The sequence below is a fragment of the Marmota monax genome, unplaced genomic scaffold, assembly GCF_021218885.2.
Source record: "Marmota monax isolate L192 unplaced genomic scaffold, Marmota_monax_Labrador192_F-V1.1 WCK01_AAM20220418_F8-fsc00107, whole genome shotgun sequence".
Taxonomy (NCBI): Eukaryota; Metazoa; Chordata; class Mammalia; order Rodentia; family Sciuridae; genus Marmota; species Marmota monax.
In genome coordinates this window covers 1,610,874-1,638,266 of record NW_026693761.1, presented here as the reverse complement: position 1 = coordinate 1,638,266, position 27,393 = coordinate 1,610,874, and the positions used below count along the sequence as shown (strand labels likewise).

General features: G+C 37.6%; 1 protein-coding gene and 1 long non-coding RNA gene across 3 annotated transcripts in view; one reads left to right on the top strand and one right to left on the bottom strand.

Moving 5' to 3' along the window:
- Npsr1 (neuropeptide S receptor 1) overlaps positions 1–27,393 on the bottom strand; it is a 188,123-nt gene that overhangs the window by 71,142 nt on the left and 89,588 nt on the right. The window lies entirely within an intron of this gene.
- The window catches only part of LOC124103967 (uncharacterized), a 69,776-nt gene continuing 48,273 nt past the window's right edge, over positions 5,891–27,393 (top strand). Inside the window, exon 1 of the long non-coding RNA XR_006855340.2 lies at positions 5,891–5,993. This is a non-coding gene — a long non-coding RNA (uncharacterized LOC124103967). The remainder of the gene's footprint in view (positions 5,994–27,393) is intronic.

Here is a 27,393-nt window from a genome sequence, read left to right as displayed (position 1 = left end):
ATTCTAATTGAATACAGCAATATAGTTAGACAATGATTCACTCTAAATGCAGTACAACTACAGGTATTTAAAAAGTCAGAGTGTTAGAAGAAGCAGGGGCACCCTTGAATCCACATAAAGACCTCAATATATGAGAGAAAGTTTCAACCTCAATGAAGAGCAAAGGTCAGTCAACACACAGTTGCACATTTACTTTTTAATCACTGCAATTACTGTAACTACTAAAAGCAATACTATAATTTTCAGCCTCTTTTTCTTTTTTTTTTCAGTGCTGGGGATTGAACCCAATGCCTCACACCTGCTAAGCATGAGCTCTACACTGAGCTCCATCCTCAGTCCCTTAGCCTTTTGCCATCATTATGAGGATTAAATTAAGTATATAAAGCACATGGCTCTATGCCAGCCACAAGGGAGGCCCGACATGCACAATACCTGCTTTGCTCATTTCCACAGGAGGGAAGTGAATCCTGGAGATTTTAAGAAATGTGTTGAAAGCCTCAGAAATCACAAATGGCAGAGCTACGATTCAAACCTAGTTTCTAGATTCTGCCCTCTGTTTTGTATAGCTTTCAAACTCAGAATGACTCTAAAATATTTCTTTGGCTAGGAAAAAAAAATCAAAAGGAGGAATACATTTCTGGGAACATTAAAATGGTAAGAAATTCAAATTTCAGTGTCCACAAATAAAGTGTTATTGGAACCACACTCATTCATTTGCATATTGCCCATGGCTGCTTTCCTGCTTTTCCTGTAGAAACGGAGAGTTCAGACAGAGATCATATGCCTCCAAAGCCTAAAGTGTTTAATACCTAGCCATTTACCAAAAAAGTTGGCCTGCCTTTGCTCTAGGCCTTTAACCCCTGCTCTTTCCATTACTCTCAGGTGCCAGTGGATCCAGATGGGTTGTGATATTGCCAAATCTTCCAGCATTCTTGGGCAATTATTAAATTGCTGCGCAGGTTGCAATGAAATGCTCCCTGCTGGCTTGAATAGGAGAGTTTTGTGGGTGCCAGATGGGAACGGAGTCCTTCCATTCATTTTATCAAAAATCCAATCTCACTCTTTCATGTTCAAGAGGATTTGATTAATTAGGGCATGGGTGTGTGTGGGGGGGAGCAGGGACAGTCCCTGGTGTTGGGCTGGGCTGATCTACTGTGATTTCAGCTCCTCCTTCCCATGTCTGACAGGCTCCTGGAACTCCCAGCCTTCTCAAACAGAAGGCTGCCTGGCTGGAGGTTGAACACACAAACCCCAGAGTCCAGGACCTGCATTTGTACTGTGGCTGTCCATCTGTGAGCTGCATGACTTTATGCAAGTTATTGAAGCTTCCTCAGTTTCAATTCCCATACGTCTGAAAGGGGAGTAATGTGTATACCAGTAGCTCTGGGTCATTTGGAGGATTAAATGGAAACATATTAAAAGATTTTTTTCTTCCTATAAAGAGTTAACTCAGTGAACATTCAGTAAATATTAGTTAATACTGAACTGTTTGTTTCTGCCTAATGGCCAGCAGGGAAGGAGCAAAGTCTCTGATCATAGTTGAAAAGTTATGGATGATATTTTTAAATTTTGTAAAAAGGAATTCATGCCCATCATACAAAAGTCAGGTAGCACAAATTATGAAAGCAAGCATCTCACAGAGCAGTGTGTCCTGGAATGTGCTCAGTGTGTTCAAGGCAGCACTGTTTATAATAACCCTGAATTGAAAATGATCCAAATACCCATTGCTAGTAGAATGGAAAAATCAATTGTGGTATATTTACACAATGGAACACAGTTCAATAGGAAGAATAAATAGCCTATAACCATATGCAATAATGTGGAAGAATCTCGTGAGCATAGTACTGAGTAAAAGAAGCCAGATAAGAAAAGCACACATGCCATGAGATTGTTTCTCCTCTGTTAAAGTACAGAATGAGTGAAGTTGGTCTGGGCCTCAGAGTTTGCTCTTGGTGTGGGTGAGGGGTGTGACTGGAGGTGGGTGGCAAGAGGTTGGGGACAGCTGGCACATTCCATTTGTGAACATCCATCTACGGATACTTGTAGTGTATGCACAGGATTAGATTTCTGAACTCCATAAAATACTAAAAACTAAAAATGAGAAAGGTACCCATAATAGGCTCCCAATAATGGAAGCTTTCTTTTGCTTATCTTCCCAGTTTTCTTTCTATCCACTTCTGTTTACCTCAGAAATTTTAGAAAGATTTTTGGAAAGAGAACATCTAGGAGATAGGAAATGAAGAGATTCTGAGCAGCTGTCAAAATGAGTTTAGAGCCTTCAAAATGTCCAAGGCTGCTGCTTAGCATTGGCTTTGGACCCAGATGAAATCACCCCATGCAATCTTTGGGTTTAAACTCCAGGTATCCCTTTAGCAGCCTGGTCCCCAATCCAAAGCCCTCTGTATTAATGAGCTCTCACATGGGTTTATGATTCAAAATAATGTTCATTTCCCTTATGAAACCATTTTTTCTCAACTTGAAACTGTGACTCCTTTGACAATAGGATGGGATATTTGAGACCAAGCCCAGTGTGGAACACCTGATTATATCCTTATGTTGTCCTTTAATTCCTCCTTATCTTTCTCATTGGTGACTTTCTCAATTAGCTTTTCCATGAACACTTATCAGGCAATCGCTATTGCTTGCCGGTTACTTGGAGTTAGACAGTATGCTACGTGCTGGGAATATAAGGAAGAAAACTCCATTCCTATCTTCAGCTTGCTCATGTTCCAGTCTCAAAAGGCGGCATGTGAAATAGTTAAATGTAGGGTTATGTGATATCTGTCTTTGGTAGGGATGACTGAATAAATCTGTTAGGGAAGGGACCCAGTGGGACCAGGCAGGTTTTATGGAGTGCCCCTGGTGCTTTGTGACTTTTTCCAGACGTGAAGTGAAAGAAGAGCATCCAGGTAGAGATGCGTAAAGCAGCATGGGCAAAGGCCTCGCATTACGGACCATGATCGTCACTGACTTAACTGTTGAGGTGGAATTGAATTTGCCAACTTTTAAGATCAGACTGAGAGAGTCATGGATAAGATGCCTAACTTAGGCTTTCCCTCTGCCCCAAACATCTAATCAATTTCTGAGCACTCAGATGAGTCAGAAATAAAGATTGAGGAAGAAACACAGAAAGTTTCTTAAAGATTTAATTGAAAGCCTGAATTTTAAATGTTCAACAGATTCCCAGTGTTATACTGTACCACCAGACTTGGAATATAAAGGCATCCTTCTAAGGATGTGAAACTGAACTTTAATTGTAGCAGTTAATTCAGTCAGGGCCAAGATGTGGTTAGCCACTGGTCTCCTCTGGTTTCTATCCTGTTCAACACCCTAATACTGGGTCACCAGGGCTTGTCTCTCAGGGGGATGTGAATTATTTTGAGTGTAATTTGGCCTGGCCTATGATATAATCATTGTGTGAATCCACTGTTTGCAACTTAATTGCTCTGTGACCTTGGACAACTTACTCCTTGGATCTTTATTGCTACCTTACAAAATTGAGTTAAGTATATTTTCTTTATCAAGATTAAATGTCATAAGTTTTGGGGACATAATAGGCTCTCAATAATGGAAGCTTTCTTTTGTTTATCTTCCCAGTTTTCTTTCTACCCCCTTCTGTTTACCTTGGGAATATTAGAAAGATTTTTGGAAAGAGACCATCTAGGAGATAGGAAATGAAGAGATTCTGAGAAGCTGAGGAAGCTGAGATAGATGGATAAGCAGAAAAGATTTTGAAGACAAAAGATTTTTTCCTGTGTGTCATTTTCTCAACACCAGGAATTAGACTGAAGTTGGGGGCTTCTTTGGACCACAACCTCCTCCGGCTGAGACTGGCCACAAGGAAACTAAGCTGTATATGGGTCACACACCTTACAGAGAAAGGACCAGGAATTATCTATCTGGGAGAAGAGAAGATATGGGGGCAGGATGTCTACCATGCATACTCTTAATTTCTGTGACTTGGGTGAAGTGTTAGACTTCAGACTAATATGGGGCTGCTTCCAAGAAGCTTGCTATACGAGCAGGTGATTACCAAGCAAAGATGCTCAGTGTATTTCTCAGGGATTCAGCACTGGGGCAGGGTGGATGTGATGACCTCTACCGTGCTTCCCAGATCTATAAGTCAGGGATTCTGAAATGAATTTGGCTCCTCCTGTGTGTCATGCACAGCTCTCCCAAAAAGGAGCTTCCCTCTACTCCATCAACGCTGCCTTCACTGGCTTTCCCATTACTACTCACCTGAATAGAAGGAGTTCTCAGGTGTAAGCAAATCTAACTGATGAACTGATTCTCCAGAGCTAGTGACTAAGGTCAGTTATTCTCCCAACTGCATTTTCATTTTAATGGGGGTAGCAGCACCTTTGGCCCCAGAATGACAGTAATGCAGGGATTCAGGCAGTGTGGAATACTGAAAGGAGCGGAGTGGACTGGCAGTTTTCCCAAGGTCACACAGCAAGGCGAGAATAAAATGCAGTTTCCCCAAATCTCAGTCTCATGTTCTTGCTCTGCCTGAGACCATCTTATATTTTACCCTGGGGATTTCCTGCTCCATTCTCAGGCTATGTTGGGGACTATAGCCACATCTAAGCATGAAGAAGCTGTAATAGTGAGGCCTGAAACAGTCCTCCCTCTCTGCCAGAAGCTGATATGAAGAATAGCAGCTTGGAGGAGGCTTGATCAATAGATATTATGCAAATGCCAAGAGCAATAAAATTCCTCTCCATTACCAGGCTAACTGTCCCAGTAAAGAGCGTGCCTTGATTCTGACAGTTTTATTTTTCCTGGTTTGTCAGACCAAAATCAGGGTCTTACTGATGTCTATATGAAAGCATAGAAGGTACACGGCTGGCAGAGGCCCAGTTCCTTTCTCCCAGAATTAGAGGCCCTTCCTCCATGAGCTGGCAAGGGCTTTAGCTCTATGCACATCAATTATATTCCCTGGCTGAGAGCCTTGCTGTGCAAAACCAGGCAGTAAACATGTTGGGAGCCACTAAGGGCCTCTTGTGTGATGTGGTCCTGAGAGAAAGAAGGTGGCACTTCAATAGCACCCAGATTCCTTCCCTCCATCTCCTTCTTGTCCTCTTTGCACCTGTCACCCCCGCTCAGTGATCCTGGAATCAAAGCATTCATGACATTATTGTACTTGTACAAGAAAAAGAATGTTCTTCATTTTCTAAAACTTAATTACTAGCATGAACTTCTACTCAAAACCTTAATTGCAATTATTTTCCCCATCTTTGTAGTCTTTAACCTCCAGAAAGCTCACCCAGATTCAAGTCGTGTATGCCTATGTGCATCTCATCTTTGCTACCAACCCTTACCATGGACATCCACTGAGATGTCTCCTAGTCCATGTTACCTTTCCTTGTTGGCAGATCAACCTCTTTCCACCTGTAAGGCCTCTTCTGGGCTTTCTAATCAGACTAAATTCCTGTGATCCTGCCCCAGGCTGAAGTTTGAAGATACCCTTGTGTGGCTTTCTGGCTCTTATACACTCACACAATCATCTCAGTTTTCATGCTAGGTGGAGAAAGCACCCAGTACCTCACCTGTTTCCTGGACTGTCCCCTGAGAAAATGGGCAGAGGGTCTTTAAGGGTCCTTTTGCTCTTTTTAAATAACAACAGCAACAACAAAGTATACTTAGAATTAGGTAGCTAGACTTAGTCTAGATGTTCCCAATTTGTTGGCAACATCTGCAGTGTTATAATCAGGAGCCAGTCAAATCTACTCCGCCTTCTTCGTATCAGGACTGAGCTGGGCGTTGACCTTGACCACATCAGGACCTCTCAACAGCCTGTTTGGTCTGGTGCCTGTTGGCCATGAGGCGTGGTTGCCTTTTGTCTTCTTTTTGGCAGACTCAGTGTTGGGGGGGCGGCGGGGGTGTGGCAGTGGGAGACTTTGTGGCATCATGGACAAGTTTATTCTCCTGGGGGTGCTCTTCTGAGAACACCGGGCTGTCTCTGGAGCCACAGTGTCACAGGCTGCCAGAAGGTAGGTGATGTAGGGTCTTCTTTTTTGTGTGTGGGTGGCTGTGGATACCTCTGGGCACTGCCTTCTTGATCTCTGTTCTGGCTTTGGGATGAGCAGTAAATTTTTTCTTTTCATTCAGAGCCATCTGGATGAAAAGGCCCCTTGGCTCTTGAATTCTCCGACCCTTAGTTTCTATTCCATCACCCAGAACCCCCTCAGTGTCTTCCCTGGGGCAATGTTGGACTCAAGATCTCTTTCTCTCCTATACTCTCATGAGTAAGCTCATCTCCTGCCTGATGCCCCTCCCTATACACCCCCCCCCACTCAGATAGTATGACTTCTCATCTTTTCTTCCAAATCATTTGAAATCCAGAAACTGAGAAGTAGACTATTTGGTTTTTTACGGTTCCCTTAATTAATGTGTATTGTGGCAGTAAAAGCCTCATGATGCAGATGTCCAAATGAAGAATTGCATAGTGATAGAAATGCTGAGTAGAAGGGGCCAGGGCGGAGAGAAGCATATTGGTTAAGAAGCAATTATATTATATAGCTATATTAGATTTTAAAAATTACTTGCAGTCTTTCTCAATCCGAATTTTTGAGAAAATTAAGCCCCATGGAAAATGATTGGAGCTTTCATTTTCTCAATTTTTCCAAGATTGGCACCTAGGTAGTGCAATTCTAGATGCACAGGGGAGAAAAAATTTATTGCATCAGTGGATGGTAAAGAAGTGATTCTCAAAATGTAGTTGGAGAATGGCTGAGGGTCACTAAGACCCTCTATCAGGTCAAAACTATTTTTATAGTAATACAAAGAGCTTTATTTGTCTTGTTTATTTTCAATTTCTTATAAATATACTGTTTCTTTGAAAGATTCCTCTGAACAAACATGAACATCTTTATACACACAGTAATCAGATGCACAAAGATTTGATACATTGAAAATACCAGATAAACAATATCACATACTATTTAAAATATATGAAAAGAAATAAAACAGGGGATTATAACTTGGATGAGATTAAAAAGAGTCTCTAATTGACCAGCTATACTTAAACAAGGTCAAAACATAATTTTGAAAAATGAAAATTTATGTAGTAATTAAATCCAGAATCTCAGTGAAAATGCTAATTAGAGGATCGGAAACAGACAAAAGGAAAATTAATAAAGTTGAAGATTGGTCAGAAAAGAATTACCCAGAAGCAATAGAGACAAAGAGGTAGATCACAGAAGTTAAGAAGATGTGATGAATAAAATGAGAAAGTCCAAAAAGAATCTCACTGGAAATCTAGAAGGAGATAATAAAGAGAAAGGGAAAGAAGCCTGGAGGTAATGACTATGAATGTTATTTTTTTTTAAATATTTTTTTAGTTGTCAATGGATCTTTATTTATATGCTGTGCTAAGAATCAACCCTGTGTCTCACACATGCCGGGCAAGTGCTCTAACACTGAGCCACGACCTCAGCCTTATAACAATGAATGACAGCAATACTCAGATTCAATAAACCTGACAAAGTTCTGGTTTTAATATCTAGTATGATTTTTCAGACAATATTTCAACTTTAGGCTGAGAAAATGATTTTGAAGAGCTAATGGATGCTATTTTGGATTGTATTGTGTATTCATCATGAGCAGCAGGTCCTGGGGATTGGGCTTTCCAATGGGACACCTTTAGTTTCAAATACAAAGGAGATGTAGAGACCTCATTGGGGTCTGAGGTTAATTCTAGGAAGAAGGCCTGGACATTAAAATTCACTTTGACAGTTCAGTGAACAATTATTGAATCTTGGCCAGTGCCAGTAAGGTTACCAAGCATTGGGACCCCTTCCCTTATTCTCTGCTCTTCCTGAACCTTCTATCCTTAGGCCTACTATCACCCTTGTAGCAGGTGGACAACTGGACACAAGGCTAGGCATATAGAAACTTACTTTTAGGAAAGAAGAAAAACAAAGCACCTAAAATATAGGTATAAAATGTTAATATTTATCTGAAATTTATTTTTCAACTTTAACTAAAAGAAAGATTCTGTAGCTATATCAATACAAGATAAAATCTTTAAAGTGAAAAGCATTACCAGAGATAAAGAGTGTTACTCTATATTGATTAAAAGTGCATTTTACTGGGAAGATGCAGCAATTCTAAGCCAGTTAAAGTAAATAAAATAAAAAATTGATAGAACTACAGGGAGAAGTTCACAAATCCAACACCATAACTGCAGATCTTAGCAACATCTTTTATTTATAGATCAAGTAGATTAAAAATCATCAGTAAAATTAGAGGAGAATTGACCTACACAATAAATAAACTTAATATAAATATACAAAATAATGTTTCTCAAATCTTAAGAGCACATCATTGTAAGGACATATGAAATAGATGATACGTCAAGTTTCATCCAATTTAAGAAAATCTAAAAAAGACAATCAAGCAGGAAAAAATAACCAAAAATATAACTAAATGAGCCTAGCACTTTTGTTTTTGTAATAGGGATTGAACCCAGAGGTGCTTAACCACTGAACCACATCCCTAGTCCTTTTTATATTTTATTTTGAGACAGGGTCTTATTAAGTTGCTTAGGGCCTCATTAAGTTGCTGAGGTGGGCTGTGAATTGTGATCCTTCTGACTCAGCCTCTCAAGCAGCTGGGATCACAGTTGTGCACCGTGCCAGGCTAAGCCTACTACTTTTGTAAATTAAAAAAAAAAAAAAAAACACTTCTAAATAATTTGTCAAAAATGTATCATAATAGAAATTAGAGACTATATAATAACCATATGGTAATGAAAATAACATATCAGAACTTCTAAGCTGAAACTGACCAATCCTTGAGAAATGCTATGGTCTCCCAATCCTTACATTAGAAAAGGAAAGAGTAGGAAAATTCATTACCTATATATTTAACTTCATGATTTCAAAAAGTTGGAAGTGATGTTACCAAAAATGGCAGAGTAGGAATCTCCAAGGCCCTATTCTTCCAGCAACTAATAAATTGGTAAACAAACACATTTAAAACTAGCAGAATGAACTTTCACAGAACTATGGAATACAGCAAACTAATAAACAAAATACTTAGAACAACTAGGGAAAGTTGAATGAAGAAAGAAACCACTGCATCAAGGAAAGTGAATGTTATGGCATTTTAAATTGCTCAGTTGCCACATTCTTTTCCCAGATCACTGGTGCCCATAAGGACACTGCACTACTGGTTGCTAGTGCCACAGGGGGAGATATAGACCTTATTCTCAAAAATTTGTGGTTGTATGTTTTGACCTGTGTATGGAAGTTACCTAAAGGAGTTGTATAAAGCATTACTAAGCCTGTTAAAGTAAATAAAATTATAAAGTAAATAATAGTCTTAGCCATATACATAATATACTTAGTTTCAACTGATTCAGAGTGTTCCCAGGGCTGGGGAATATGCTGAGCTGTGCTTTCCAAAATACTTACAGGCAAATATATTGGTGGCAGCAGTCTGAGCAAGGAATAACAGTCAGAAAAAATGAAAAATGAAAAAGTGTGGGAAAGACAAGGTTGGGAAAGAAGGTATGTGGAGGAATCATGATTTTTCAAATCATCACTGTATATAGATAAATCAAGACGTTCACATGAGTGCTCAGGTATGGGTGAAATGTCAGAAAAGGCCTGAGAGCACCCTTGGCTTACACCTGTGGGCATCTCAGAGGGAAGGAAAGAGAAAAAACAGTGGAAAGAATAATTGAGGAAATAATGGCCAAAACCTTTCCAAATCTGAAGAAAAACATGATTCTACACAGGTGAACAAGCCCAGTAAATTTCAAGAATGATAAACTAATATATCTATACCAAGACACATTATAACTAAAGTTTCTAAAGGAAAAGAATCTTAAAATCAATCTGAAAGATTATTTTACGTACAAAGGAGCCTCCATAAGATTAATAGCAGGTTTCGTTTCAGAAACCCTGGAGGCCAGAAGGCAGAGGAATGACATATTTCAAGTACTCAAGGGCTGGGATTGTGGCTTAGTGGTAGATCACTTGCCTAGCATGTGTGAGGCACTGAGTTTGATCCTCAGCACCACATAAAAATAAATAAATAAAGATATTATGTCCATCTGCAACTGAAATTATTTTTTTTAAAAAGTAGTAAAAAAAATGTTCTGCCAATCAAGAATTCTATATCCAGTAATGTCATCTTTTAAAAATGAAGGAGAGGCCCGGTGGGGTGGTACATATCTGTAATCCTAGAGGCTTGTGGGGCTGAGGCAGGAGAATCACAAGTTCAAAGCCCGCCTCAGCAATTTAGGAAGGCCCTAAGCAACTCAGTGAGATTCTATCTCTAAATATAATATAAAAAAGGGTTGGAGATGAGCCTTAGAGGTTAAGCACCCCTGGGTTCAATGCCCAGTACCATTAAAAAAAAAAAGGAGAAGAAGGAGAAGAAGGAGAAGAAGGAGATATTCCCAGAAATGAAAACTGGGTGAAAAACTTACCAGTAGCTCTGCCCTAGAAGAAATGCTAAGAAGAATCTTTAAGGCTGAAATGAAAGGCCCTAAATAGTAACTCAAATCCATATGAAGGAAAAAAGAATAATAGTCTTAGGCATATACATAAATATAAAAGCCAAATATTGTTGCATATTTTATTTGTAATTCCTCTTTTTTCTATGTGATTTAAAAGCAAACTCATTAAACAATAATTCATATGTGTTAAGGACAATGTGAGGTAATGCAATTTGTGACAATAACAACCATAAAAGGGGCAGAGCTGTAAAGGAGAGTTTTTGTTATTAAATAAAATTAGTCTTAATTCAAACTTGATTTTTATGTTAATATGCTGATTGCAATTCACAGGTAACCAGTAAGAAAGAAACACACAGGAAAAAAAAATGAAAATGAAATTAAAAATCATACACTAGAAAAAAATCTATTATTTACAAAAGAAGAAAGTCAAAAGAATTACAAAACAAAAAATTATAAGTGTGTAGAAAACAGAAAATGTGGCAGAAGCAAATCTTATCAGCGATTACTTTAAATATAAATCAATGTAATACATGACATAAATGGAATGAAGGGGGAAAACCACACATGATTATCTTAAGTGACACAGGAAAGTCTTTCTCATGATAAAAATCATGCAACAAACTATGAATAGGAAGGACACTTCCTTAACACGTAAAGGAGCATTTCTGAAAAATCCACAGATAATATTATATTTAATGATGTTCAATGATATTCAAATGATGAAAGGCTGAAAGTTTTCTCCTAATCTTATACCTGCTTTCAAAATTGTTCTTAGTAGGAATTCTTATACATTCAGGAAAATAATTTGCTTCCTCTTTTCCAATTTCAGTTTATCTATTCATATATAATATCTCATGGGTACATAATTCTAAATCTTTCATAATCTATCAACACTAATAAGACAAATTTGGCAAATTGTAGGATACAAGAAATAAAAACATCTCTATATGCAAGCTATGAATAACCCAAATATAAAATTAAGAATAATTCTTCTTACATTAACATAAAATACTTAAGAATAAATTTAATCAAAGAGTTAAGATTTTATTCTAAAAACATTGTTTACTTATTAAAAATCTAAGTAAATGGAAAGCTATTACACACTTACAGAAGATTCAATATTATTAAGAAAACAATATGACCTGAAATTGATTCTTAGATTAAATGCCAACCCTGTCAAAAATTCAAATTGTCATTTTTTTAAGACATGGAAAAGTCGATTCTTCATATTATGTTATGCACATGTAATGAATATGACCTAATAAAACCCACTATTCTGCAAAATGATTATGAACCAATAACAAAATTGCAAAGGACCCCAGAATAGCCAAAATAATCCTGAAAGAGAACCTAAAAAGTATGGAAATACATACTTTTTGACTTCATCATTTATTACAAAGCTACAGTAATCAAAACAATACTTTCAGTATCAACTCTTGCTTGGCCTCAGGTTCTGGCAAAAGCTTGTCATGAGGGAGCCTAAATTCTGGTGAAATAGCCTCCTTTGGATCTTTAATATCAAGGCTAAGCGAGGGTCAGCATTCTTTGGATGTTCCTTCATTTGATGAATATTAACTGAGCTTTTACTCTGTGAATGCAGTGTTTCAAGTCCCTGTTATAAATGAAGATCTCTGTTCTCATGGAGGAAGACAGGCCATAAACAAAATTTATGGTATCTGTAAATATTACATAGTTCATTGGAAATTAAAATTACTTCCCAATTCTTTATGCATCTCTGAGGTTGTACTTATGTGATTTTAGGTAGCATTTATTTCCCTGCCCCGTTGATATTGGGTTTGACCATGTAACTTTGGCTAATTAAATATGACATGATGGAAGCAATACTTTATATATGTTTGTTGTCTGCTTGTTCTCTTGCATTTCTTCCATTATTATAAAAAGAATGTACCCCATGCTATTATTCTCCTGAAAGTAAAATGGAGTACACTGGGATGACAACCTGAGGCTAGGAGCCATCCTGGGTGCGACTAGCAGATTCTCAGCTGACCTGCCAGTCATGGGCAAAAATAAGTATTTTTCATTTAAAATAACTGAGTCTAAGGTTAATTTGTTACCTAGCATTATTTGGATAACTTATACAAAAAGGGATGATGGTAGAAGATGAAATCAGAGAAAAAATGGGTAAGGGAAGATTATGTAGAACTTATAGAACATTGTAAGATTTTTTGACTCTGAGTGAAATGAGTAGCCATTGCAAGGTTCTTAGCTGAGGGATGGCGTGGTCTGACTTATGTTTTGAAAGAATCCCTTTGGACGCTGTAATGAGAAATGTCTGGGAGTGAAGGTGGAAAGGGTAGGAGAAGGGATGCCAAGTTAGAGGTCAGAGTAAGGATGAATGAAATTACAGCTGGGATCAGCATGGTATTGGTAGTTGTCTGTAGTGGGTGTGTTTGAAAGTTGTGACAACTAGATTTCCTGATTGGAAATGGTGAAAGGAAAAGAAGAGTCAGATGTACTGCTAAGATTTTTGGCTAGAGAAACTAGAAGAATGGCCTCCCATCAATTGCAATGCTGTGCTGGATTGACAGTTCCCAATTATGCATCCCTCCATCCACTTCCAGCGCACTTCTCTATGTTGAAGAGAAAAATCCAGGAACCACACTGTATAACTATTCATTTGCATATGGTTCCAGGTGAGGGTTTTCCAATGAGAGGAATCAGCATGAGATTTGAAATGAGAAAGTGAATGTCAGTAGCCTGTAGAGGGCAGATACATGGACAGCTGCAAGCTTCACAATAGCATCTCAGGCTTCTCTGAAAGAGGCTGCTTTGCCACAGCTGAATCAATTGGTTGGAGCTTTGCTGGAGAGCTTGAGAATTGCTGTAGTTCCCTGGGGAACTTTTGAGGACCATCAACCTTTGTCTTTCCTCAACTACTGGCTTCAGTGTTCTTGGTCTTCACTTTTCCAACTGAGTCCACACATGGGGAAGCAACAATGTATATACTAAATTCTTTTATTCACATAATAATTAGAATGACTTTGATTTCTTGACAAAACCTTGACTGAATCAGATGGGAAAAGATCCAGATGGAGCAGGTGTGGGGGAAGAAGATCAGGAGTCAGTTTTGGATGTAAATTACATAAGATGTCTTTCCATGGAGAGACCTAGTAGGGTTGCATTTTCAAGCTTAGAGTTTAGGGGACAGGTCTAGACTGGAGATGTGAATGAGGAAGTCATTGATATAGGATGACATTTGAAGTCACGCTGCTGTGTGGGTGTGGCTGGAGAAGAGATACAACTCTTAGATACCCAACATCAAGAGACCAGGGAAAAGATGAGGAGCAAGGTATAGAGATAAGGAGGGATCAGTAGGGTAGAAGAAAAGAGAGTATCTGGAAAAATAGTTAAGAAAGTTTTGGGGAAGGAGGGAGTGATCAGCTGTTAAATTCTGCTGACAAGGCAGTGGAGATGAATTGAGAACTGAACATTGATTATATTTACCCAAAATATGGAAACTAGACATATGCAGAAAGCTGGGAGAGAAAAATAAAATGCTTTATCATCACCAAAAGCCAACATTAATTTACATTCTGGAGTGATCCTTTTCATCTTTCTTTTTTTAATGTAAAGTTTTATTTTTAATATACCAGGAGTTCATAGTGCATATACAATTCTCCATCTTGCTTTTCATTTACATTGAGAGATTTTCTATTTTATCACAAATTTGTGGTTAACATTATTTTTAATGATACACAATATTCTTCAAGTAGGTTTGCAAATGTTACTTAACTGTTCTTTCAATGTTGGGCATTTAACTTGTTTATAATTTTCTGCTGTTATAAATAGCCCTGTGATGAAAATCTCTGCCAAAAGCTTAATCAGCAGTTTTCGATGATTTCCTCAGAGTAAACTATTAAAAATTTTAAATACGATTTCAAAGAAATGAACATTTTAAACCTCCATTTCAGGCTTTGGTAAATTAACTCATTAAGTGCTACTTTTCACAAGCTCTGTTTTGTTTTCTCAGGATCTTCAGTAGTCAGTTCTTAGTTTGTTAGCTCTATTATTACAAAAATTTGCTCCTTAGAGAAGAGGATATGGGTATGTTGGTAATGTGGTCCCAGACACATATGTATTTATTTATTTATAAATTTGATATTTGTAAAATTTATTTCTTTAAAACACTTATTTCTTTATGAAAGTCAGGAAATTAGAGGAAATAAGTGGAGCTCTGTGATAAGAAATAAAAGGGGTGGTCCTGCCAGATATGGCACTGACCTCCAGCCTAGTAATCTTTCTGTAACCTTCAGACCTTCCCCTTGAAGCTGCCCAACTCTGCCTCTGCATAAAGCTGTGCATGGAGACCAGGGAAGGAACAGAGTAGTCTGTGAATCATTCCTAAAGATTCTAACCTTGATGAGATTCAGAGGACCGAAAAATTGGGATACTCCCTAAGGTTTTACTCATCTCTTGTTTTCTCCTACTCTACACGTTTCTTCTTTTGAACACAGTATCTCAAAAATCCTCCCCTCAAGCAGGTTTTTATCCACATGATTTGCAGGGTATTGACCACATGCTATGCATCTAGGGTGAATTCATGATCCAGACCTAGGTAATCAGAGCGATCTTTCCAATGGCCATAGTGACTGGTAAATAGCTCTAAGGGTAATGTAAGGCTAGTACTGAGAGAGTCTTAGGAGAGATCCTGCCTGACAAAAACCTCCCAGAAAAAATGTAGTCATTCAATGTGGAGGGAACTATGAAGGGAATAACAAATAAGGCTGGCAGGTATATGATAAGGATCATCTGAGGTGGATATGGCTCTTTAAGAGGACTGAAATTGTTCAACTAGTATGTAACTGCATGGCCGTTTAGACCCCTTTATGAGAAACACTGTCCTCCGAGGAGACTTGGTATTCCTTTGTATTAAAGAAATCATCACTTTAGCTTACATGGGAGCAAGATGCCCATGATGGGATATTGCTGTTAAGACATCACCAACTCCCTTAAGAAACAGGCATCTGGAGTCAAGCCATGATTCCCTTGTGACTTTAGAGAAACTATAATTCTCCCAATAACAGCAAAGAATTATTTTTCCAAAAATACAGATATTTTATTGTTGATTGCTAGTCCAAGCCTGTAGGCTCATAGGGCACGTTAGATTCTGAAGAGACTATAACTTGGAGTGAATTCAAGTCTTGAAACGCATTCAACTCTGAGAAAAGCCTCCACAGTTTCTAATCTTAATGATTTCTACGTCATTCTCCAAGCTGTGCAAGATTTTCATCTTGGCATAAGACCCTCGATGTTCCTCCATTCCCATCAGTCACTCGTCATGAAGTTCTATCTACTAAGTACTTTAAAAATATATCCACCTTTATTTGGAATTGATTGGTTCAAGCAGCATTCTCAACACCAGAAACATCTGGAGAAGTGTAAAAAGAATATTCATACAATATTGATGCCCAGGTAGCATCTCCAGAGATTCTAATGTAACTGATCTGGAAGAATGGTTGGGCATTTATAGTTCAAAATGCTTCCAGTTGCATATAATCTCAAACTAGGAATGAAGATCACTGGATATGAGATTAGCTTTGGAGACTTATCCTTTCAGGACTATTAAACAAGTTTCACAAGTTGTGACCTTGCCTCCTCCACTCTAGTTCTTTTCCAGTTTTTCCTTCAGACCATTTCCAGGAGAATATTTGTAGAAAACCAGTATGTTTCTGTAACTCCCATGATTGTGATTCTTTTGTGACTCCTACTCCTAAGAATGGCTGGAAAGACCAGTGCATGTACTGCTTCACTCCCATTTCCTCATTACCATCTTCTGTTCTTTTTTGCCTCCTAGGTTTTCCTATAACAGTACCAATGCAGTCTTTGGTATTTATAAAGGAAATATCCCAAGACAGTTGTCAAACTCTATTCTCTGAAATGTCATATAATTTCTTTCCATACAATGCAATAAATTATAACTGAAAAATTGTGACTTCCATGATGATTCTCTAAATGCAGTAGTAATATAATTTAGATAGCAATTACAGTATATTCTGTCATGAAAATAACCTCTACACAATATTGCATTCACATCTCCATAGTAACACCGATCAAGAGTTATGAATGATGTTAATTATTCCTATAGAGTCCACATTTGTATAGAGGTGTGATTATGAAGATCTCTCTTCACAAAAGCCTATTATCTAAAATCTGCCAAGGAAATGATTTCCTAAAATTTCCAACTTTTTATTTTGCAGTATGTGCTGTTTCAAAGCTTTGATGGTATTTTTTGCTCTGCATAGGTCTCTGTAAAGAGCCAGACACCTGTTAACATTGTTAGTTAACAACCACATTATTCAATTATCTTATCTCGAAATTAAGGAACAAATTTTGAATTGGCTCAGTGAATCATTAAAACAATTTAATAACTCACCTTTATTTCGTTCTAAATGCTAAACATGTTCCCATTCAAACTTGGAGACAAGTTAGTTTTTTTCTCCCTTTTCATTTATCCAGCAGTTGTTTGATCTAAGAACTATCAATTTTTCTCTTTATAGCCACCACTTGCATTATCAATAAGCATCTTTCTATGGCTTCTTTTCACAAAATAACAACCTTATCATATAAGTGTGAATGTACTAATAAATAAACAAAAGAAAATCTAGTTGAGCAGTCAGCTGGGCTCACAAATCCAGCCTCAGTGAATTTAAAATTGATAAAATGATATGGATATCTGGTATGGCAAGTAAAATAGTCCAAAAGCAGCCCAGGGAATTCTCACTGAGTTGCCTGGATGATGAGTAAAGATGACAATGGGTTTTCCTCAGGTCAAGAAGGGGATGCACCTGATCTCAGGCTGGCAGCTGGTTTTCCAGAACCACTGTGTAAACCACTGACTCTAAAACACACTGCCTGGTGCCCCAGTGGTCCATTTGCTGCCACCACCACTACTTCCCTGCAACTAGCTCCATTTCTTGATAATTGAGAAAGAGAAATAACTGCTTGATAAATAAGAAAGGGGCCTAAGGACCTCTTCTGGAACACTCCTGGCCTTTCTAGCCTTCCCAGAGTGAGAGATCAGAGGAATATGCTCTTGGTTTTCTTGTCAATTCTTGTTTGTCTCATCAAAACCCCTGTCTTGAATTCATAACCAGTGAGGTGACCTTTAACCCAAGTTCTGTTACGTGATATATTTTTAGTATTTCTGGTCACTGAGAATTCCAAGTGTCTCTTGTTTACTCACATACTACACTGCTCATGTTGCTTCGTGCTCCTTCTTCCTTTGCACACCCTGTTCATCTGCCTATAGTCCTTTCCTGGGAAACCTCTATTTGTCCTTCAAAATTTCTCTATGCACCATTAACCCTCATTTACCAGCTCTGGTCCAAATCGGAGAACAATCCACCCACATTTGTGCTACGGAAAGCTACAATACCCTAGGTAGTTTTCAGTGCTGGGGCATTATTTTTCAGAATAGACATACTCTGGGAGCTGGAGGTTTACCATACTACTTATTTTTTATGTAGAATTACATTTTTATCACAAGGTACCAATTGTGAGTGATTGGAAAGTTCTAAAAAGTAAAATATAATCCAGGGATACTTTCAAAGCATTCTATTGATACCACTTCAGATTATATTGAATAAAAATGGCCTAAAGTACTACCAATGTCCTGAAAACTATTTTTTTAATTGAAAAATATGGCAGCTCATTGCTATTTTCATTTTCATTTATTTGGTTTGTAGCAAAATTGAACACTGAAAGTAGGTTTACTGGCAAATTGCATTTCCTTTTGGCTCTTGCCTGTTCATATATGTGTGTTTACTTTTCTATTAAGTATTTATCTTCTATTTATTGATGTATATGAGGTCCTTAGTTGGTGAGCATGTTAACTCTATTGACTATGTAAATACTATTTCTGTTGTATATATTTTTATAATCCTATTTTTTATTTAAAACATTTTAACTTTATAATTGAAGTTTCATAAGTTAAAAAATTTTAGTCTGATCTATTAGTCTTAATGATGTCTACAAAAATCCTTTCCTACTCTAATTAATTAAATACAATTTTCCTGAAAATAATCTCATGGTTTCACTGGGATCTTTGAACTATTTTTGTGTATTTCCTTTCTCAATCTTTTCCTGTCTTTCTTCATTCAGCAAATGTTTATTAGGATCCCGTTCTCTTCAGTCATTCATTTTATTTATTTATTTATATTTGGCACTGGGGAAGTAAAATAAAGATGGCTCTATAGAGTTAACATTTCTAATGAGGAAAGCCGAGAAAAAATACAAAACCAAATAAATATGGATTGTAAAGTCACAGAATGATAGGTGCTATATCCAAATATGAAGTGGTAGAGAACAGGGTTGGGGATGTGCCATTAAGATAAGCCAAAAGTGGCCTTTGTGTATGGCTCCTATATTATTTCCTCTTCATGGCAGACTGGATCTGTTAGTTCAGAAGCCCAAAGATGCCATATTCAAAATTTTGTACATCCCATTGTTTTAGTCATAGACCAAATAAGGGTTTTTAACCATTTGGAGTCTCCTTACTTTGAATACTTGTGAGAAATTGTGCAGAACATCTGGAAGGCATAGATAAAATAAGCTCCAGGGCTATAAAGACTTCAAGCTTCTGATACTCTTCAGAGAGTATTGAACAGAGACCAAGAATAGTCTTTAGGGAAAGATTGTTCAGGTCAGAGGGAACAGGTAGAGGTCTTTAGTAAACTCAAGGTTAAGCATGTTGAGAAAAGTAGGAATGCCAATCTGCTGCAGCACAGAGACAGTGACTATTTATTCAACAGTTTTAATTTTTTGACCTAACTCATTTCAAATGCACTTTTCTTATATTAAAAATTCTTGTGTATATTTGATTTGTTTCTGGCCTTTAATTCTGGTCTTTTACCAGAAACATTGAATAGATTTTCAATATTAAATTTTTAAATGTCACTCAGTAAATTTGCAATTTTCTTCATATGTAATCACAATTACTTCAAAATTTATTTGTATGCATTCTGCATTGACTGCTACTGAAAAGCCAATCTTTTGTTTTTTATTATATTTTTGAATTGGTTCTAGCCCTATATAGAATAGCTAATTGCCTTTTCTATTTGTTCATTTTATAATCAGCTTCTTTAATTGAATTTCTTTTTAGGCCCAGTGGTTTCTCAAAACCAATCTTGTATTTTCATTTCACATAGTAACATGATTTTGCAAACTGATAATTTCACTCATTTTTTTCATTTATGTCTTTTATGTTATATTCTTATTGACTTACATTAGCTAAATTCCTGAGACAGATTCCTTCTGAATACAGACTCTTTGTATGTGTTAATTGATCTATTTTTCCCATCTTTCCAGAGGATAGTCAATTTTTCATGATCTTTAAATCTTGAAAAATTCAGAAATATAACCCCTCTCTGGGACTACACTTATTTTGAAATTTTATTCACAATGAGATGGGAATTTCAGGACATAAAGAGGCAAACAGAAATCAAGGGGTTTCTCTTATCTTCATTGCCTCTGAGATATAAGATTCAGCAGTCTCCAGATAGAATTTGCTTTGCAACAACCCTGGGTTAGGCTGGGATTCTCAGAAGCCTGTGCTGGCCTGGATCTTGGGTTGGTAAGGATTGGAAGGGTTTTTCTCTGAGCTGGGAAATGATTAGTTGTTCTAGAAAGGGTAGGTGAGAGGACTTTGACCCCCTTATTAGTGTTTTAAGGTTAGCAACTGTGGGCATACTATAAGTTCTGACTTAACTTCTGTTATTTTCTTGGAAGTCTGCAGAACAAGTGCCTTTTTTCTCTAATAGAAATATATAAAACATATGCAAAAATACTTTCTGAACAAAATTAACTGTAATGAGAAATCATAGACATTTAAATTTTCTCAGTTTCTATTTTCAGCTTATCTGGGAGAAGCACATAGAGACCCATGGTAGTCCTCCTAGTCTCCTGGCCCATTGGACATTTCTGAAAAGAAAGCCATATGTGAAGTTGTCAGGAGTCTCAAGTCCAGCAGAGGGTTTTTTTTTTCCCTGAGGGTCTTTTGTAACATGAAACTTGTAATTAAGATAATTTCTTTCAGGGATGATGTTACTCCTATACAAATGATTAGATGATTCCTGAAAAATCTTAACTGAGCAGACAAGAGGAAGAATTTTTTTCTACTTCCATTTGGCCAAATCAAAGTCCAATTGTATTTCGAGACTAAGACTTCCACCTGGAGCTTTTGAGGTTTGTCAGTGCTGAGATCTAATTATAACAACAATAGCAATAATAATAATAATAATAATAATAATAATAATAATAATAAATAATAATAACCCTGCTACAGTTCTCTGGATAGCATTACTGCCCAGGTAGGAACTGACTTTGCTGCATGTCCCCAAGTCCCACTTCCCTGGTGCAGCCCAGCCTGCCTCCTGCCTTTCCCACTGGAGGACACTACTCTTCCATGTCAGGGTGTGGTGTGTTTCCTCCATAACTGACACCAGAAACAACTTTTAGCTCCAGCTTTTGGTTTTCTCGCTTGCGAACTCAGTCTTGATGATTATCCCTTCTAGTTAAAACAAAGGCATGTTTGTTTGTCTTTCTAGATGGTGTTTTTCAATGTCACTTGCTCTGAAATCTGACAAGAAAGCCTTGAAATTTGTTTTTCCATGAAAATAGGATTGTATCTTTCCAATCATCTGGAATATGCTTTTTATCTTTTTCCTATTTTCATGTTACAGTATTTGAATAAGAATGAAATGGGCTAAGGAACTGAACAGACATCTCAGAAGATATACAGTTGATCAAGAAATATATGAAAAAATGTTCATCTCTAGTAACGAGAGAAATGCAAATCAAAACTACTCTTAAGATTTCATGTCACTCCAGTCAAAATGGCAATTATCAAGAATACAAGCAACAATAAGCACTGGTTAGGATCTGGGGGGAAATGTACACTCATACATTGCTAGTGGGACTGCAAATTGGTGCAACCACTCTGGAAAGCAGTATGGAGATTACTTAGAAAACTTAGAATGCAACCATCATTTGACCCAACAATCCCATTCCTCGGTCTATACACAAAGGACTTAAAATCAACATACTACAGTGATGCAGCTACATCAATGTTTATAGCAGCACAATTCACAATAGCTAAACTGGAACCAATGTAGATGCCTTCCAATAGATGAATGGATAAAGAAACTGTGGTATATAAATATGCAATGGAATATTACTCAGAATTAAAAGAATAAAATTATGGAATTTTTAGGTAAATGGATAGAGTTAGAGAATATCATGCTAAGGGAATAAGCCAACCCCCCCCCCAAAAAAAAAAAAAAAACCAAAGGCCAAATCCTTTTCTCTGATATGTAGATGCTGATCCACAATGGGGGGGTGGTCAAGGAAAGGGAAGAATGGAGGAACTTTGCATTAGGCTGAGGGGAGTGAGAGGAGGGGAGGGGGCATAAGGGTAAGAGAGACAGTAGAATGAGATGGACATCATTACCCTAGGTACATATATGATTGCACGAATGGTGTGACTCCACTTCATGTACAACCAGAGAAATGAAAAGTTGTGCTGCAATTGTGTACAATGAATCGAAGTGCATTCTGCTTTCATGTGTAACTGACTAGAACAACAACAAAAAGAATGCTTTGGGGATGCCAATTAAGTTCACACAGGCTCAGTTAGCTAACCTGAAGTGTGGTGGGGCACTCCCAATTCACACATCTATAAAGAGCTCTGTTTGAGAGTTTTACATGAGTAAAATTGATTTGTGAGATTGAGCCCATACTCAAATCAGAACTATATACCTGTTACTTATGTCAACTATTCAGTCAACCACTCAGTGATGGGCTTATTCTTTTGCTCATTGAATCACTCAAGAGTATTGAGTATCTTGCCAATGCTGGATGACACTGTGAACAAGAAACTGTGGAGTAGTTACATAAATACACAGGGGCCAAAATGGCATAGAGTAGTACACACACACTGTACTCATGTTCAGGGTCCTGACTTACGTATTAAACCAGAGTAACACAAAATGTAGTACAAAAAAACTACACTGACATTACATGTCACTCAGTCAGAATGGCAATTATCAAAAATACAAATGTTCTCTGATATGTAGATGCTAACTCATAACAAGGGAAGGTAGGAAGGGGAAATAAAGAAGTTCATTGGATTAGATAAATAGGAATGAAGGGAGAGGAAGGTGATGGTAGAATATAAATATAGTAGAATAAATTGGACATAACTTTCCTATGCTTATAAATGAATACACGATCAGTATAACTCTACATGTTCAACCACAAGAATGGGATCAAAACTGTAATGGGTTGCACTCCATGTATGTTTAATGTCAAAATACAGCCTGTCATGTATATTTTTGCCCCCCCCCAAAAAAAAGAACACTGGGGGAAACTGGGTAAAAGGTACAAAGGTCCTCTCTATTATTTCTGCAAATTTATTTGAATTTATTATTTCAGAATAAATTTTAAGAAAAGTGAATATAATGAACACAAGTCTTACTTTCCTGAAGATCACTGTTTATAAATGAATTACTGCACTTGTGTTTGAAAATCAGCCTTTATTTCATTTCCCCCCTAGCTTTATTAACATATAATTATCTAATGTGCTTTCTTTTTTTTTAAAAAATAGATCTTATAGAGCAGTTTTGAGATGATAGCAAAATTGAATAAGAAGCATGAAGAGCCCTGTGTACCTTCTGCCCCACATATGCACAGTCTCCTGGGCTGTCCACATCTCACACGGAGTGGTACTTGTGCTGCAAATGATGAGCACACATTGACACACCATTACCAAAGTCCATTGTCTACACTAGGGTTTAATCTTGGGTGTTGTACAATCTACCAGTTTTAATAAATGTCTATTGACATATGTCCACCATTGTGCTATCTCATAGGTCACTAACCTAAAAATCCCCTGTGATATGCCTATTTATCACTCTCTCCCTCATAAGCCCTGGTAACCCATGATCTTTTCATTGTCTCCATAGATTTGCCTTTACGAGAATATCATAGAGTTGGAATCATACAAGATGTAGCTTTTCACATTGGCTTCTTCCACTTGGTGATATGCATTTAAGTTTCCTCTGTGAATTTTGATTATGGCTTGATAGCTCATTTCTTTTTAGTGTCAAATTGTATTCCTTTGTCTATATGTACCACAGTTTATTTCTCCATTCACCTACTGCAGGACATCTTGGTTGCTTCCAACTCTTGGCTATTAAGAATAAAACTGCTATAAGCATCTGTGTTCAGGTTTTTGTGTGGAGACAAGTTTTTTATTCAACTGGATCAATACCAATGAGGGTGACTGCTGGACCATATGGTACGAGTATGTTTAAATTTATAAGAAGCTGCCAAACTGTCTTCTAAAGTGACTGTCCCATTTTGCATTCTCACCAGCAAATGAGTAAGAAAATCTGTTGCTCTGCATCCTCACCAGCCTTTGGCGCTGTTAGTGCTCTGGATTTTGGCCATTCTTAGAGGTGTGCTGGGATATCTCATTGCTGGTTTAATTTGCATTTCTTCGATGACATAGGATGTGCAGAATCTTTTCATAACTTCATTTGCCTTCTTCATTGGTGAGGTGTGTGAGTCTTTTGCCCATTTTTAAATCAGTTTATTCCTTATTGTTGAATTTTAAGAGTTCTACATATTTCTTGGGTAATAGTCTCTTATCAGGTATGTGCTTTCATAAATATTTTCTCCCAAGTAGGCTTGTCTTCTTTTATCTTTTTTAAATTTCTAATTGGTTCTCTTTAGTTATACATGACAATACAATCCATTTTGATATAAGTATACAAGCATAGAATATATTTTGTTCTAATTCAGACCCCAGTACTTTTCCTTCTCCTTCCCTCTCCTCACCTCCTGCTCTCTTCCCTCTATTGATTTTCTGTCATTTATCTAAATTTTTTTTATTAATTTCTTGTGGATGTACATGATGGTGAGATTCACTGTAGTATATTCATAAATGTTCATAGGAAAGTTATGTCAGATTCATTCATTCTTTCCCTTTCCCATCTCCTCTCCCTTCCCTTCAGTCCCCTTTGTCTAATCCATTGAACTTCTATCCCCCCCCCCATGTGTTGTGGGTTACCTTCCACCTATCAGAGAAAACATTCAACCTTTACTTTTTTAGGATTGGCGTATTTCATTTAGCATGATAGTCAACAGATCCATCCATTTACCAGAAAATGTCTTAAAGTTATTCTTCTTGATTTTGATTAACAAGCTGTGGATAAGAACTGGTATGGCAGAAAACCATTTTTCCACTCTGGTTTACCCACATTCTGGGGACACATGACTACATTGGTTGTGGTTAGGAGCACAGGTCCTGTAATCTGTTGGCCTGGGTATGAGGTGTACAGATCATGAAATGTGCAGTGTGGGTAAATTATTTAATCTCTCTGTCCTTCAGTACCTCAAAATGGACAAAAACAACACTTATCACCTACAGTGATTGTCAGGATAGAATGATCTAATCCCAGTAGAGGGTTTGGTGCAGTTTATGGGACATGGAATATTCTCCATAATGTTATAGGTGTTATAACATGCATTATGATGTCCTTCTTTGGTTGCTATGTTTTAATTACTGAGTTAAATAGTCTTCTGAATATTCCCTCTCCTTGGAATGTGGAAATGTCAAGAGTAGCATGGGAATTGTAGCTGCAGGCACCTGTGGCTCTGAGAGCCCTGGTATTTAGTGTGTGCTGAGAAGGGTATTAGAAGGATCTACTATTGTTTTGTTCCTCTTCCAAGTAGAAACTTAAATGGATCATTCACTTGAGGAGCTTGGTAACACTTGCTGTCTACTACCATTAGCCATTTCCTTCATCTAATCTCACAGGCAACAGATGTGGGGGGATTTCTACTTAATTACTTCTGTGCAATAAAATGAGGGCTTACATGCATACTGTGGCACTACATGTTTTATATATTTCATGTAATACAATTATAATAATAATCACTCCTCTTTTTGCTTGTCTACTATAATCCACACACTGAGCTAAGTTTTTCCATATAGACACTATAGGACTTGATTCTCATATATTGTTGCCTCTGTTTAAAAAAAAAAAGAATTTGAGGCTTATACAGTTAATCAACTTTCCAAGTTCACCCACCTGGTTAGGCACAGAGGTGAAGTTTGACCCCAGGCTTTATGACTCCACAGTCATACCCACTGTGGGCATCCTACCACATCCTCAACTCCAGAGGTTCTCAAAGCATTGTTCCTAAAACTACCTGAGCAAGAATAAATTTGCAGAGTGAGTGGTTTAAAAAAGTCTAACTTCCTGAGTCTCAGCACAGGCCCCTCGAATCCCACTGTCTACTTTCTCTCTCTCTTTCTGAACCTTCTCCCTATAAACTTTTCATACTTTATCAGAAGGAAGAAACCTTCCAGATCCTGGGAGGAGAGACCAGATGTCAGGACAAGAAGTTGTGTGGGCCTATGGGTAGAACTGAGTGAGCTCATAACCAAATCTGAACAAAGGCTGCCAACTCTATGGGAAAACTTACATAACATGCATTCCTCTCTAGTTTTCAGGTTTCTTTTCTGAATTTCTTTCTGTGACTGGATGACCACAGTGTCTAGAAGTTTCCCTTTATGCTAGCTATGTCATTTTCAAAATATAGTTGTGGAGGTGATAAAATAATAAGTCAACATTAATTACACTTTGGGAGAAACCTGCCAACAATTCAGTTCTGGTGACTTTTGAGAGCAAAGGTCAAAGTGAAGACAGTGGATGATGCCCTTTCTTGATAGACTTCTGTTTTTAAAACCATCTTGCTATCACCTCAGTGTGAATGGTAGATCGGTTTTGGTTCAATAAAATAGATAAAATTCTTTCTGAAACCTGTAGAAATCAATTTACCTGCTACATGTAGTTGTTATAGACGTGTTCATAACAGGGCCTGGTAACCAGTAGCAAACGTTCACATTATTTTATTATGATTATTTCTATTTTTATTGTTATAAATTATGACTGATAAAAATGCTGAATAGATAATGTGAAAAAAATCTTCTGATAAAAAATTTCTGTTGTTATTGAAAAACAGAATTTCCAATGACCTATTCCTACTTCAAATGTCTGCTGAAAAACATAATTACAGATAACCTTTATTTTATTTGCTATTTTGAAGATTTGTTCTTCATTCTACACATAAATGGATGGTTTGTTCAAATCCTTAGCTACTTGGGGCCCTCAGGGAGAACCTGTCAATATGACAACTTTATGTTCTGACAGGAGCTCCAATCTGCTGAATGGCATATTGGAGCAGGTCCTTAGGGAAAGGACACTTCAGTCCCAAAGAAGGTCATAGTGATTACGACTAGGCAATGGAACGTTACTCTGTTATTGTAAGTCACTGGGGTCAAATGAAATTTTCCTAGAAACCATAACTGCACTCTGCGTGACTGATGCCTGATTCCCAGGAGCTTTCCATTCAGGAGTAAATGAGGCGCTCAGCAGAGAGTAGCCCCATTCTGCAAAGCACTCTTGTCTGGGCAGCACTGTCTGGGGATTGCTATCCATGCTCTGACTGAATGTGCTCCCAGGTTCCTCTCCCTTTAATAATATTAATTCAAATTTGGTGAGTGTGTTTGCAATTTGGCTGGGAAAGACAACAGTGAGACAAGTTGAACACTTTTGGTGGAACAAGCCTTCCTTTCTTTGTCCAGTTGATTCTTTCTTATCCTTTAAAACTTGGAGGAGGCATGATTTCTTCTAAGACTTGCCAACTCCTCCCAGATGGATCACCTAGCAGCCGAGGTACTTTCATCTGCACTGATGCAGGCTGGCACACTGCATGGCAATTATCTGCAGCCTGTCTCCTGTGCGCACCAGTCTCCAACCCCATCAGTCCTCCTCTCTAGAATCGCTAGAATCTGCCCACTTCTGCTTATTCCCACTGCCATTGTTTGGCTTTCC